This window comes from Etheostoma spectabile, chromosome 21 (genome assembly GCF_008692095.1).
Source record: "Etheostoma spectabile isolate EspeVRDwgs_2016 chromosome 21, UIUC_Espe_1.0, whole genome shotgun sequence".
Taxonomy (NCBI): domain Eukaryota; kingdom Metazoa; phylum Chordata; class Actinopteri; order Perciformes; family Percidae; genus Etheostoma; species Etheostoma spectabile.
In genome coordinates this window covers 20,937,524-20,953,758 of record NC_045753.1, presented here as the reverse complement: position 1 = coordinate 20,953,758, position 16,235 = coordinate 20,937,524, and the positions used below count along the sequence as shown (strand labels likewise).

At 43.3% G+C, this 16,235-nt stretch overlaps 1 protein-coding gene and 1 long non-coding RNA gene across 4 annotated transcripts in view; one reads left to right on the top strand and one right to left on the bottom strand.

Annotated features, from left to right (window-relative positions):
• The window catches only part of ankfn1b (ankyrin repeat and fibronectin type III domain containing 1b), a 132,217-nt gene that overhangs the window by 70,616 nt on the left and 45,366 nt on the right, over positions 1–16,235 (bottom strand). The gene's annotated exons all lie outside the window — the stretch shown is intronic.
• Positions 7,772–16,235, top strand: part of LOC116671351 (uncharacterized) — a 9,667-nt gene continuing 1,203 nt past the window's right edge. Inside the window, exons 1-2 of the long non-coding RNA XR_004327249.1 lie at positions 7,772–7,783; positions 14,467–14,468. This is a non-coding gene — a long non-coding RNA (uncharacterized LOC116671351). The remainder of the gene's footprint in view (positions 7,784–14,466; positions 14,469–16,235) is intronic.

The window sequence follows — 16,235 nt, the reverse complement described above, 5'->3', positions numbered from 1 at the left end:
AAAAAACAGACTGTGAGCAGCAGAAAGAAGGAGGGTAAGAAAGAGAGAGTAACGGGCCTTAGAGATTCTGTGTTCCCAAACATGCCTTTACATCCCAGGCATTTGAAAGGAGAAATGCCACAGTCTCTGCAGCGCTACAGCTCTTGTAAATAATCCGAGTCTAGGCGCCACCTCAGAATCCCCAGCCTGGTCCCCGGCCTGGTGGGTGCCATGTCAGTTCAGGAGGAGGGGTTTAAGGTGGGGTGGGGGTTCATGAGAGAGGAAAGAGTGAGGCGAGGAAAGGTTGTGGAGAAGAAGGGAGGAGGGAGAGGGGCATCCAAGCTGGTTCTTGCATCATCACTAGAGTACTACTTACTGCATACTGCCTGGAAGAGTGAGTGGGGTACATGCTTAAAGTTTGAGGTAAAGAGGGATCAAATAAGTACTTCTCGCTGTTTCTCTTTTTACACTTTCTTACCATACATACCTGCATCACCTCTTGCAAGTGTAGTTCATTCAATATACATCCAACAACTCACCGTCTGTCTTAATCTTGTTGATTTTCCATTGACATAAGTGTGACTGTGTTTCATTGCATGTTTTTGGGGTAGCACATATTTGAGCAAACTTAAGGTTCTGTGCAAATAACGTCTTTCATCATTAGGTTTGGAACAAATGAAAGAATTGCAAGGCATGGACTATAATAGCTAGGAGTTTGGCCATTATATAGGATACAAGCGCTTTCATTTATTCATGTCTGGTGGTTCAAAAATTCCAAAACAAGACATGTTTTTGGGCGAGACAAGGGTCTAACATGGCAGGTCCTGGTTAAAACAGGCCCAGTACAATGGAAAGAGAGAGAGGGATACGCTAAATCTGTATAGTACAAAAAACAAACTTCTGCAACTATGCCAAAAGTGTTGAGAACACTTGAACTCAGTGAGACAAGCTCTAGATCTGTGACAGGCACAGTGAATGTGACAGACAGACACACACAAACATGGAAATGATAATGCAATGACAACTGTGCATAAGTGCTCTACATGCCACAAGGCTTGCAGCAGCAATCAGAAAGGCCATACAAATAAATACAGTACATAATGAAAGGGGGCTAAATGAGCTCCAGGCTGCAAAGGCCAGGGGAGCTAAACTTGACCTGGCCGTTGGCCCCAGCATGGACACAGCTGCCAGGCATCCCGATTTCCCCCACATGAGCAAGGGGGTAAAATATTCCCCCCTATAACTGGGTATAAAAACTGTCTGTTATTTAAAAATATAAAAGTAGAAAATATAATACAGCATTGTTGGTTTAATGTTATGTGAACTGATAAATTGTAAATTACTCACTGTTTACTTTACTAAGCTGCAAAAAAACCCAAAAGCAAGTTTCCTACTTCTAGGTAGCTGGAAATGAGAATGGCTGAATTGTTGCAGGCAGCTGACACCAGTACCTCAGGCCCCTAAAACATCCAGGTCTCCTGCTTGGCTCATGGACAGGGTGGCAGGTGAAAGCCCCAGATGGTTGGCACTGCCACTGTCCCCTGCACTGCACCCAGCTTCTCAAATTCCATATTGGGCACGAGGTAGACACAACAGCAATTATCCATTCTTACTAGCATTATGCTGGCACTTCTTTGGCAGCACTGCCATAAATGGAAAGAGAAAACGTAATAGCGACCATAATAAATAAATAAATGTATATTTAATGAATGTTAACAATGTTAATTGTGTTGAGCAGAGTGGTCAAATTTCCTGGCCATTATTTAAAAGCACAATTTCAAGATTATAGAGCTACACAGCTTCACAAGCTTTCCAGTATTGGCCTGTCCTCCTCTAGCTGTGATTGGTTTGCCAATTATTCACCAACCGTGTCAACAATTGAAGGTTGAAATATATGTCAGACCCACTATTATCTCTAAAGGGTGTGCTCAAGGCTCTATCTTGGGCAACCCTTTTTTCATCTACATCAATGATATAGCCAGAGCTGTTGGAACCTCTCGGATTATCTTTATGGAGATGATACATTTTGTACTCAGTTGGTCCTCTCTCAATTCTGCGGCTTCTAGTCTTAAATCAGCTTCACCCATATAGAACAGTTCTTGATAAACTCCAACTCCGTATTAATCCAGTAAGACAATGTATCCTTTTTAGCCGAAAACCGATTACCGAGACTCCACCAATCACCTGTATGAACGGTATGGCTTTGGAGTACGTCAATAAATATAAATATCTAGGTATTTGGTTGGATTCATCTCTGTCATTCAAAACACACATCAATAACCTTCAAGCGAAAGTCAAAGCTTGACAGCCTTTTTTACGTAAAAAAGCTTCTTACTCATGCTACCAAATGCACCCTTGTTAAGATGACAGTAATGCCAATTTGGACTATGGTGATATTATTTACAAAATGGCACCAAACACAGCCTAAAAAAAACTTGACACATCTACCATTCAGCCATTCGTTTTGCTACTATGCACCTTTCACACTCATCATTGTGACCTGTACAACCTGGTGGGATGGCCTCCCTTTATACCCGGCGGCTACATCATGGTTTCTCTTTATATACAAGACGATCCGGGCAAGACACTCCCTATTTGTTATCTTCTTCATGCCGTTATAACACCTATCACACAAGATCGAGTAATTTGATTAAATTTAGTACCCCTCCTACCTCTACACTTGGACGTAAAGCCTTCCGCTTTGCAGCAGTACATGACTGGAATACACTACAAAATACCCTGAAACTTACCTCTGATCCAATCTCCACCTTTAAGCAAAAAACTCCAAAATTACATTGTTGACTCTTGTTCCTGCTGACAAACATGAACCATATTATACACACATATTTAGCTCTTATTCTCTTTCTTTCTTCGTTGACTGTCTTTTTTTATTCAGTTGCTTGTTTTATGTGTCATGCGTTTGACTATGTAAAGTTACAGTATGTTTATTCCTTTATTCAGTTGCTTGTTCTATGGGTCATGTGTTTGACTATGTAAAGTTGTACAGTATGTTCATATCTATTTCTGTACCCTCTTGGCCCGGTCATGTTTGTAAATGAGAATTGGTTCTCAAACAGTTTACCTGGATAAATAAAGGTTAAATAAAAAAACAGCTATACACTGTGAATGCATTTTGTCCTCCTAACAAATGAATAAAGAGTATTGCCACTCGACATATCTGAGACGTATCAGAGTCAAAAAAATAGACTGCCAGTGAAGCCTGGAATTGCAGGCTATCCTCCTGCTTGAAGCCGGTGAGTGATTTGCTTGCATGAGAGTGGATGCTAAAGAGTAATGTGTGTGTTATTTGATTGTTTGCTTTCAATTTGTGTGGCATTACAATACAGTAGTCTATAGCTATGACAAGCTGTGGCTGGTCACAGCTGTTTGTCAGCCTCTAGTGGTTATCTGTAGAACTATCAACAGGAACAACTAACACAATAGCAGCAATACTCTTTTTTGTGTGAAGATTTTTGGGCATTTTAAGCCTTTATTGACAAGACAGTTGAAGACATGAAAGGGGAATGACATGCAGCAAAGGGCCGCAGGTCGGTTCTTGACGGCTACTTCTATAGGTGAAAATGTGTTATCGATTAACACAATGCTCACTGTGGCACATGAAATTTGAGTCAAGCACGATGAAAGGCTGAAATAGTGAGATGCTGTTGCCGTTCACATTGTTTCATACATTAACTTCCATTCATCGAGTCATTCATCTTTCACACTCATCCCTGCTTCTGTTTCATACTTGTGTGTCACTGTCCCCGGTGGGTTCGTGTCCCGAAGATCCATCTATCAGCACCATCTAGGGGGGTGACAGAGCGGATGAGGCCCAGGGGAGAGACATCAAACGTGGGATGCTGGCCTTGGTTCTCCCCCCTCCATCCCATCTCTATTTGAGTTGCTGGCCTCTCCATCTGTCTGCGCATGATTTGGAGTTGGCTGTCGCAAGAGGGAAAGAAAGGCCCTCCACCAATGACAAATGACAACCTCAGAATAAACACACAAGTGAGGGAGGGGAGGAGAAAAAGAGCTGAATCACTCTTTCATCATCCATCGGCCTCTGTTGGTCTTCTCATTAACCTCTGGTCTCTGCCCCTCTCTCTTCTGGTTCATGCCATTCATTTTATTCCATTTCATTCATTCTCCTACCTTTGTAAAGATACATGGCAATGTAAGATATAATACGTTTTATGGAATTATAGCTTTTCACTCATTAGTGCATGCAATCACGAAAATCCTAATTCACTTTTTACTTTAATCACAAATTATTAACGCAACCTTGTGAGGCTGAGGGAAAAAATGTGGCTCGTGGCTCTCCTGAGCTGCAAGTTAAACTACAACATGCATGCATGTTAATGCTGGAGACATGGATACCACCAGCAGTGCAAATTGTGAGTGCATACCAAAAGTATGTTGACTCATTTCCTACTCTAGCTCTCAGCACCGGCTAAAACCTGCAGCCAACATGCCGAGCCCCCCTGATCCCAGTGCCGGCTCAACCAAACACACACATGACAGATGCCTCCTCTGCTGCAGCGAAGGCATTCAGAGCATCTCCTCCGCCACCAAAGGCATATTCCTTTTATAACCAGCAGGGATTAGGACCCATTGGAGGAAGCTAGCATGTGCGCTGGCCTTAGGCGAATTGCGGATATAAAAGCATCTCAAATTGAATCAATAACCACCAGCCGCCAACTAATCCTGCCTAGCTCCCATAAACACCACTACAGCAGTCCCTCCACAAACCCCTGCCAATGCCCTAGTCCAGCCCCACCCGACCCAAGCTCCAGACCCCTTCATCTTTTTATAACTGCACCCCAGGGCCATGCAGGGGTGCTCAGGTGAGGGCTTTCAGGCAGGGTAGGCTGAGCTGTATATTCAGAGCATAAGGGGATGAAGGGGTACACTCGTTCGCCCAGGTAATCCAACAGCAGACAGGCCAGCTTTGGACTGCACGGCGACTGGCAGCCGGAGAAAAGTGGACAGCTGATGTGGGTTGAGCCCAGCCACAGCACGTCAGACGGGATAAAGAGATATAAGCCCCCCCCCCCCACCGTGTTGAGTGCTCCCCCTTCTCCCCCAACCATAGACCCATGTCATCCCAAAGCTCTTTCATCTTCAAACCCAGTGGGTGCTAAAGCAAACTTTCCACTTTGGCTCTCTAGGGGCTGGGCATTGTGGAATTGCAGAGAGACCTGCACTCTTTGCTCGGTGCCTCAAAGAAGGGGTGCCACACCCCTTGGCTGATTGGTGGATTCAGAGACCAGTGACAGCTTATCAACAGGAGGCTGGGAGATCCATCCTATATGATGACTGTATAAAACTCACTCGTGATAAAAGACTCGGCTAAATCAGAATATAGTTACTGTTTGATAGATTTTTAACCCCACCATTGAGCATACAAGCATAAAATAAGGTGGCTGAGCTTTGGAAACAGTTATAACTAAGAACCGCTAACCACAAGTCCCTTTTGTGATTCTTTGGCGAGTGTTTAATACAGAATCTGTACAAAAACACAATTATTAATGTGTTTTTACAGTGAAATCAAGCTGTCAACAGGTCTCACAGACTCCTGGACGTCTCTGCAGCTCACACAAATTCCCCACAGCCCTCTACTGGCTCTCCTCTTAATGAATATCATTTTCAATCTTTAAATTTTGGGTTGGGACATAAGATGCAGGCTGAGGCGAGGATAAAGCCATGGAGTGGTGGGATTTCCAAGCTGTCAGGAAAAACTGAGCAAATCCTATCCCCAGGCCACTGGCTCCACACAGGAATGTGGGGCGTCCACTTTAATTGTGCTTTTCTCCCGATCTCCATCTCGCAAAATCAAATTTCCCTTTTCCCACTTGTGGATTCCCTAAAGAGCTTGGTTAACATCTTTAAATGCAACACAGGGCCACATATAAAAGTCACAGTGAGTAAAAGAGGAGGCTTCGATGGTTAGATAACTGAAAGCTTCAAAGTCAAAAGGACTATAAGAGACAGCCGGACAGTAAATCAGGGAGACACTTCAAAGCAAGCTATGGAGACAGCTGTGCAGATTGACCAATGGCAAATGAAGACAGACGTTCAAACTCAAAGCAAATCAAGACGGCAGACAAAACAATCAAACATCCCCATGCAAGACAGAAACAGACCGACAATAAGCTGTGAACAACATATCAAAGTAGGCCTGCACGATTAATCGTTCAATCACGATCTTGATTCACCCTGTCCACAATTTAATTTTTAAATGAATTTGATTTAAAAATATTTAATAATTAATTTGATTTAATTAATTTAATAATAGTATTTTTTTAATGACTTTGTTTCTCATTTAATTTTATGAGCTGAATGCATCACAAATGCTACTACTCTCTTCTGTGAGTTTTAAACAGACTATATAAAATAAGTTTTAAAGTGCTCCCAAGCACTGCAATGCTCTCCCTTCTCTTCATTGAGGCCTCTATGTGTACAGGCTTGTGGTGATGCGCAATGTGCTATAGGTGCCAAAAAAATCTATGTTTGGTTAAAATAACCAAGTAAATGTCCTTAGTTTTCGCCTTTGCCAATGTCTGTCATAGAGCAAATAAAGTTATATCTTTGCGACCATGACATTTCCCGTAGACGTGTATAGTTTCCGACTGGGAACCCCGAAAATCCAACATTCCATAAAATTGAACACAACAATCAACAGTCCGTGCCCCTCGCCTGGCCTCATGGCAGTACCTAAAGTCTGAAGAAAGCGGCAGATTCTTATTTGATTATGACTGTGTCAGATAAAAGCAAGTGCCTTGCAGTGTAAGGTGGTAAAATATGTGGACAGTTCATTCCAGGAAAACATTCCACGATTTTGGAAGTAGCCTACATTTGAGAAACGAACCCAAGGAGGCTAACCTAGCTTACCTTAACAAGGTAAAGGAGAACGCCAAGCCCTCTTTCCCCGAAACAGAAGCTAACCCCGGTAACGTTACGGGCATCATTTTTACTCGAAGATGATGTGGTGTCATGGATTGTAGATTTTCCTAGCTGTCAGAGTCAGAGTCAGAGTTGGTACGTCACTATCTGAGGAAATGACCACTTGCACAGGCTCTCCACAGGGATGTGTTTTATCTTCTCTGATGTTCATCCTGTACACACACTCCTGACCAGGACTTTTCCTAACAGGCACTTTATTAAGTATGCGGATGATCCCGCCCTGGTTAGTCTCCTATATGACTAGGAAGAGGAGCATGGGTCAGTTTTTGACTTTTTTATTCACTGGTGTGAGAAGTCAAACCTTATCTTACCTACCTTTAAAACAAAGGAGATATCAACTGATTTTAGGAAAGCGCAGTCCCCCAAAACCCACTCTTATGCATGGGGATCCTTTAGATACTGTCACAGAGTAAAAGTACCTAGGCATGGTGCTCGACCACAAACTTAAATGGGACAGTTGGACTGACAGATTAAATACTAAGTACCAACAAAGAATGTTCTTCCTAAGGAAACTGTTGTTCTTCAATGTCAGCAGCAGAATACTTCAAACATTTTAATGTGCTTTCGTTGAAAGGGTTCTCTCATTTGGCATCATCTGTTGGTATGACAACGCCACTAAAGTACAGAAAAAGTACATTAGTAAAATTATAACAACTTCCAGTAAACTATCAGGTATTCCACTTCCAAGTATGGAAAGTGTATATAAAATCAGAACACTAAGAAAGGCAAACAGCATTGTGGGTAATCAATAGCACCCCCTTTCCTCCTCATTTGAACTGCTGCCTTCAGGACGACGATACTGTGCTCCTCTGTTTACAAAAAAACCCGATCTGACAGCAATGTACTGTATACATGTTACGGTTTCCTTTGTCTTGTTTGTCCTAATGTTGTTTAAAATACCATGTTATGGGATTTCTGCTGCAACATAATTTCCCATGGGGACAATAAACATGAACGAATGGATGTATGGATACGTAGAGCCAGCAGCATGACGGAGACAACCACAGGACAGAGAACTCTACAGGCGGGCTTTCACCGGTGACCCGGTAGCTGGTTAGTAAATACTCAGTAACATCATAAGCGATAGGGAACGTGGGTTAATATGTGGATTAATACTGGGATGTCTACACAACTGTGTGAGTCAACTGACTTCAAAAAGTTCACTGATGGCTGTTTAGGTTTGTCTCCTGGAACACGTCAAACACATTCTGCACTCACTGCTGCGTCTTGTGTTGACTGGTTACGTATCTGTGCTCATCATCATCATATGTACATTGTACTAGTGTTATTGTTGAATACATTGTAAATACATATTTCTAAAATTGTATGTTGTTTTTGTCATTATTACACATAACTTTTTCGGACCTTTTCGAATCCTCTGACAAATAACCCATTTTACAAAAAAGACTAAAACTAATAAAAACTAAACCTAAGCATTTTCAAAAAATAAAAGATAAACTGGCAAACCCGCTTTAAAAACGTATTAAAACTAAACTGAATTTGAAAACAAAAAATCAAAACGAAATAAAAATAAACTAATGAAAAATGCAAAACTATAATAACCTTTTTTTGGTACTGCCAATTTGTTTTGTTTTGTCATGGTCAAAAAAATTGTGGCAAAAAATCGTGATTCATATTTTTCCCCGAATCGTGCAGGCCTGTATCAAAGTAGACAAAATACGACCAACGGTCACACACACAGCTGTTGTTAGCAGCCAGCCAGGCAGGCTGACAGAATGGCAGACAGACAAATAGAGTGAGAGATCCCCGTGTGAAAGACAAAGGAGGGTACAGTAGTGGGTAGCAGCAGCCAAGGGAGACTTCATTAGTGAGGTCAGTGCCCCAGGGTACTTAGTGTAACACTGGAGGCCTATGCAGCCACCCCCCCGGCCCTATGCCGAGGTGGATATTGCATATTGCGATAACATCTCCCTACATAGGAGGGGGCCCCAGCATCACAGCATAAAGACCCCTGTTTTCGGCAAGTTTGAAATAAGGCTTTGTTCCCCCAAGGCCTTGGTCCCCTCCCCCCCGCCACCTCCTCCTCCTACTCTTTCCTCTTGGGTGGGCCGGAGTCTTTCCAAAAAACTGAGCAACTTGTGTCTAGGGATAGACCCCCCCCTCTGCGCACATACACACGCAGAAACTCACTCACACATGCACGTATACAGGCACGTGCACACTTACACACACACGCATAGACACACACATATCTTCCACCACCCTCAACCCCTGATCCCAACAGTGGCGTCCCCTGGCTTTTGGCCACGTCTGTGTGGAGCGGTTGGTAAGAGTGGTAGAGATCCAGGGCTGCTAGGGGAGCAGCTCCAGGAGGGGCCTTGGTGGGCTCATCTCACCCAAGGGAGAGTGGGGGGCCCACAGAGAGAGCTGTGTGTGTGTGTGTGTGTGTGTGTGTGAGTGTGTGTGTCTGTGTGAGCGAAGGCCTGAGGGGGCCGAGTCCTGGTCAAAGGTGCCTGGCTGCCTGGGCACTCCAGGGAGCTCCAGAGACAGGCAACCTTTACATGGAGCCTCCCTTGGTACATACGCTCCACAGTCAGTTACATAAAGTTTACTTTAAAAGCCCTCCCCACTCATCAATAGCCACACTCAAACGCACGGACAATAATAGTAACATTCATGAATCAGAACATTAATCTTTACCAACAAACATGCTTCATATCAACTCACAAAGCACCAAGAACTTGGAACATAACTGCTGCTATGAAAGTAAGAGAAAAGCTATGTATGCTAATTTCCTCGTCCATTCCTGACACGTGAGGGGTTCATCAAGGTCTTACAGTAAAATGAACAGTATAAATATCCCTGTTGTGATGCTGAGATGGGTTGCCAGGTAGGAAAGACATTTGTGCCCCCATTTATACCCACATCAGCTGGTGGATTTATAGGACCCTTAAAACGGATCAATCGTTTTCCACTCCCAGGTCTCTACACCCTTCATCCCCTCTCTCCCCACTTTCCTTTTTGATTCTACACTCAGAATGTATATGCAGAAGGTGAGTGGGGTTATGTGTGTGTATTGTGCAGACATTGCCAATGTGTATGGGTGCACCTGTGTTGCACGCGTGTGTATACCTTTTATGTATCTTTGTACGTGCACACACATGTAACGCTGGTTGCGTATGTGTGTAAGCACACGGCTGCATGTGCTTAGCAGCTCAGTCAACTACCAGCACTGGGTGCTTTTCATCTTCATTATCACTTGTTTTATAGTGGAATATTTAAGTCAGGGGGCCTTGGCATGGCTGCGGCTATAGTTAGAGAACAAAGGAGAGCGCTGGGGGTGTCAGGAGGGTGTGGCATGCCGGAGCGCAGTGCAGAGCTTTTCAGTGTTGCGCCCCACACTTCATGGAAAGCCAGGGGGGCTGGCCAGCCGTGCAGGCAGACAGAGCTAAATTCAACTCATTCCTGTATTAATGGGAGCTTATGTGCCATTCAACCTCACTGAAGAGGGCATTAGCCAGAGCCAGACAGCCAGGATACACCTCAAAATATCTCCTCTCTCTGGCCTTCTCTGTTTCTCTTGCTTTATTATCTTTTTCTTTCTCACATGGGAGTTTTGCAGTGCGACTGGTGAGGCTGAGGCTGTGTCTGTGTGGGCTGCCAGACAGATTGCTCGGTCTAAAATTCAGCAATTTCTTATTATTATTTACTTTATGTACAGCCTTAAATAAACCAAATAAGAAATGTGCCTGCTGGGTATGTAAGTGGTTTGGCGTATACATTCATAACACTAAATGCATTATACTCCATACTAAACCGAAGCGTGAGTTATGGGTTTTCAAGAGGAGTGGTCCTATAATGCTACAATGAGTCTCCACCTGCTTTTGACAAGAGACAACATAAGGTCTGGTCTCTCTGGCAAAGGGTGAGCTGAGCTTTCTGGGCTTTTGAAGGAAACCAAGCTGCTGCCGGAATTAAGGTGTGGTCAAAGTGGCCTGACCCCAGTGGTTACTGTGTAAGAAATGGAGGGACCCTGGACTGTAAGAGATCTGACTCTTTTAGAGAACATTACAGCTGACTTCCTGATCGATGTAACAGCCATTTTCACTTGACACTGAAGATCAATTAACATTTCTGGTTTAAACTTACGGCAAATTCTGTCCTGTCACTGCCGTTTCCATTGACAGATTTATAAACGCGGTCATTTTTACAGTTGAAGTGAGACTTTTTTGAGAAAACAGAAAGTAGAAAAAGAAATTTGAAGAAAAAGGACAAGGCACAAAAATAATGGTGAGCTAAAACAGTAAGGTAAAAATGGAAGCAGGGGAATACTTTTTATTGTATAGCACAGGGAAAATGTCACCTTTTCATGAAACTGAAATGACTATATCCCAATGTACTGCTGTAAAAATGTACAATTGTTCAACCCAGTCTCTGACTTTGTACCACTTTGTAATCTGACAAGAATCATTCTGAAGTGTATTGTTCTGCTTTGAATTTAAATTGATTTGTTTTGTAGGCTGCCTTTTCGCTCGAGACCTCCGTGCGTCCTAAAGACTCGGCGCAGGCTGGTGTGTCTGATTGTGTTAATAGAGATACAAGTATGCACACGGAAAGACATTCATTGAATAACAGGCAATTTTGTGTGCTGTGCGACGGAACAAGCTGAGCAGTTATTAGCTGGCAGGGATAATTGGACTCCATGTAGGTGGCATGACCCAGCTGTCTGCAGCAGGAAGGCCCAGAGCTGAGCGTGACCTCAACTGCTGACCTTACAAATGCAATACAGTGACCTTTGACCCTCCCCACATTAAAGAGACAGTGTTGTCTTTCTGCAGTCAGCCAGCAAATTAGAGCACAAGGGGCAAAAGAATCTTCACCCATTCTTTTTGTTCAGATTGGTGTTACATCCTGTTGTATTGTCATTAAACTGCTACAAGAAATATCAGGAGGGTGCTTTTGATTTGGCAAGGAGCCGTGAGGGCATTTCAACTCTCTCCGCCCTCACAACAACAAGACCTATACCACAAGGACTACTACTACAAGTACTACCTCTAACTAATCTCTACCATATACATCTAGGTCTGGGTATCGTTTTTAATTTCTTTTTAATTTTTTTTATTTCAATACTATTACTAATACCAATACCGTGCAATATCAATTACGACACAAATCTTTTTTATTTATTTTTCAGCTCATACTTTGTGAGCCTCGTCTGTGTGTCTCTACGTGTAATGTTAGACAGCCAATCAGCAGCAGTTTTAGATCTTGCTAAAATCATACTGCCTACTTACTGGCTCACTGCCGCTGAGACATTGCAATTTGGTATTGAATGACAAGGCCTTTATCGAAACTCAATAATTAAGATGCAATTCGGTCAGAACCTAAAACGTATTGGTTTGGATGCCCAGCCCTACATACAGTACATACTCTAGTACAACTCTTCACACTTCTGTGTGGCATTGGTTTCTCATGGACCAAGCTAAGTGTGAGATCAACAAAAGTGTGACTCCACTACAAGTCATGGATACACACACAGTGCTTACACACAAGAACACACACACAAAGACAGAAGGGTATACTTACAAAGTACATGGGCATCTTGAATTTATGGTACAATCTTTCTAAAGATGCCCCAATGTCCCTCTTGTCTCCCTCTGTGCATCTGTCACCAAGAGGGCAGGTAGGCCTCTCTTGGGGGACATTAGAGGAAAGATATCTGTCAAGACGGACTCAGTGCTCCCTGAGGCTGCCACTGAGCGACAAGCGTGTCCCCTTGCCCGCCCTCCTGTCTCACAATACTGCTGTTGAGTGACTGGAAAGCCCTAATGGATGCAGGTATCTGCTGTTAGTCTAACCTTCTGTAAAAGCCCTTGGCAAAAAAAAAAAGATAAGGGGAAAACTGAGGGGAGGGAGAGAATATGTGTGGGTTTGATGTGTTTGTATGTAGGAACACCTTTGATGGGGAAGTGTGCCTGATTTGGTAGCTCATACAGTGGTGTGAAGAAAATATAATGAGGACATGTGTGTATGTACGTTTAAAGAGCGCATGCACACATAAGTAAATACAGGTGTGTACGTGTGTTGTTAAGTGAGTGTCCAGCACTGAATGTGTGTGTTAGGTCATTAGTGCAGCTTTAAAGGCTTGGCATTCCTCCTGAAATCTGCAATAAACCAGAGGAATTCAACAACTCACAAAGTCATCAGGGGGAAAAGAGTTCACCAGCCAATCCATGAGTGTTTCTCAATCTTGTCAGTACGCAACCCCAAAACACCCACCTCTTGTTTCAGGCAATAACAACGAGTGGTGAACTTTAACACCAAAGGATGAATTTTATTTTCTTTTACAGGATATTTTACTTGATTGTTTAGTGAAAATTTGTGAGTTTCGTTATTGTCTTTTCTACAGCGACACTAATTGCCATCATTGTCATTCTCCTTAATCTTCTCTGCACGCCACCAAAATTATTATGTTTTTGTAACCAAATGAAACCTTTGAACTGTTGAGCTCAAATATTCTTGTTTATTTTGTTGAAGGCTATACTCAATGGTTTACCACCAGGTCAATCATCAGGAGACGTTGAGGGCTTAAACTCAAATACTTTCCATTGAGTGGAGAACTTGGGAGCCTAAAAGAGCTGCAAACTGAAGAGAGAACACACTCCAAAAAAAAAAAATGTATCTGAAGTTTGACCAATAAAAAAAGTTTTATAGTGTCTTATTCTCTGGGTTTCACATGCTCGCTCACATGGACCACCCTGATTCATCCCACCCCATCTTTCATTTCACAACCCAAATCCCTTTTCCTTTTCACTTCATCCTCTCCATATCCTCCCTCATCCCTGGTGCGCTTCTCTTTCTTGCCTGGCATTTTTTTCTCCTAACCTCTCCTTGCTCTCTTTTACTCACCTCCTCCTCTCCCTGTTGTCCTTTCCTTGTTTACTCCACTCATCTATCTGGCCTCTTAGAAATGTGCCCAAATCAATGTTTTTCTTTTTGAAGTAAGATTTAGCCTAATAACCTTAAAACAATCTCCATTCTACTATATCTCTACCCAACCCTCCATCCACAGAGGTTGAGAGTATCCAAGAAGGGATGTGTGTCAAGAGGGAGGGAGAGAGTATGGAGAGAACAGGGGTGGATTTAAGAGTATGAATAGGAAATTGAGAAAGACAGAAAGGTGGCTGAAATGAAAAAATGAAAAAGGGAAAAGTGAAGGAGAGACAAAAAACAGCAGATAGAGAAAGAAACGGTGGATACAAAAAAAAAGTTGAGGGACAAAGAGAAGTGACAGACTGCAGATAGAGGCAGAGTGGATGGCTCAGCCCTATTGTTTCAAGCTAATTTCATGGGATCAAACCAAAGCACGGCCCTAGACACAGACGGAGCTACAGCAATCTGTTGGGAAATCTCCCCTCTAATTGGCCCCACGGAAAAAAAGGCCACCGCCAGCGCACCGCAACTTGCCCTTGATTGCTTTACCTCCCCACATAACCGGCTGTACAAGCAGCTAGGCCTGCCAATCAATTACCAATTGACAGCATAATTGCGACTAATACAAAGGCGTACAGGGTTAACAGTAAGTGATTATTTGATGGTGTTGCAACAATTTGTCAGTTAAAAAAACAACAACATAATAAACAGGGCTTTCACTGTCAATCAGTCAGTCAGTCTGAAACACTCCCCCATTGGGGGGAGAGGATTGAAAACTTGACAGGGACTGACTGTGTGTGTGTTGTGGTGTGTGTGTGTGTGTGTGTGGTGTGTGTGTGTGTGTGTGTGTGTGTGTGGGTGTGTGTGTTGTGTGTGTGTGTGTGTGTGTGAGAGAGAGAGTGTGAGTGAGCAGGACAATAAAGGAGAGTGAGAGGCTTTGTTGTGAAATGCTTCATAATGAAAGAGTGCAGCAGGAGAGTACGAAAACTCCATGCAATGGGTTTGCAGGCATCCTCTCCCAACTCACACCGCCATCTAACATCAGTGTCTTCACTGATGCGCTGTGAATCTCCACCTCTCCACACCTTTAGCCCCTAACACACACACACACACACACACACACACACTTTCAGTATCCCATGAGATGAGGTCATGGCTGAAGTATCTCTACTATGGCCGTGCCAAAGAACAATGCAGCTTACCCAATGATAACAGAGATCAGTGTGTTTGTGCATATGCAAGTGCTCTGTGGAGGTCTATGTACCCGTAGTACCTGTAGTTTTCTTGCGTGTGTGCAAGAAAAATACACTAGCAATAGTCCTGCATCGCCTCAATTTGCCAAACAGTTTGCCAAACAATCAATGAACTAAAATAATGCTGTAGCAGCGGCGGGAGGGAAAACAGTAAAAACTCACTGAATCCCAGGCGTCATGTCGATGGCTAAAATGAAAAGCGCTGATTTAATAATCTCGCGCATAGAGTCTGCTCGGGCTCGACAGTGGCGACAGTCCCGTTCTGGTGTGACTCATTATTTCCGAGGCCTCTCATATGTGTCGCATTAGGAGGAGACGACAGACAAAACGGAGCTCTCCCCTCGTCTCCTCCCTCATAGCTCATCTGTCCTAGTCTCCACTTCGACCTCATCCCCTGTTGCCTGCTGTTATTTCACTTTTACTCTTTGGGTTTGCTTGTGTCTATTGTCTCCTCTTTCATCATCTACACCTGAATCATTGATGTTCCTACCGTTTTTATTTTGTTTGTTTATATGTCAGTTTGCTCTTTGTTCTTGCCCTCACCCCTCTCTTTCCCCATTTTCACCTCTCCTAACAATCTGTCCAGGGAATTAATTGGGAAATGTGTCTCTTCCTCTACTCATCCACTGCAGATTTGTCAAATGCACATATCACTCTCCTTTTCATGTCCTTGATTTCTTATCTTCAATCCCACGCATTTCCTCTGCATCATTCGCTCACTGTATTGTTACTTTTTTTGGCAGCAAACAGAGAAAACAGAGTTTTGCCTGGAATCTGCTTACCCTTGTCTTGTTTATAATAGGGCTTGGGTGGCCCGCTTTCAGATCACTAAAACCTTCCTAGTCTGTAGGGCACACCTTTCGTTGTCACCTCTCCCTTTATCTCTTTTGGGTGATGCTAAGACTGTGTGCAGTGTTTAAAACTTTGTCACATGAACCACAGGTATTCCTGCTGGTAATTGATACTTCCCTTGTCCTGTCAACACAAATACTGTAAAAATAAAAGTTAAGAAAATGAAGAAAGGAGCAAGGAAGAGGTGAAGTGGATGGCGGGAAAAGTCCTGCGTGAGCTTGGACAGCCAATAACAAGAAGCTGTCCAACAAGTCTGCCTCAGTGTGTGTGTGTGTGTGTGTGTGTGTGTGTGTG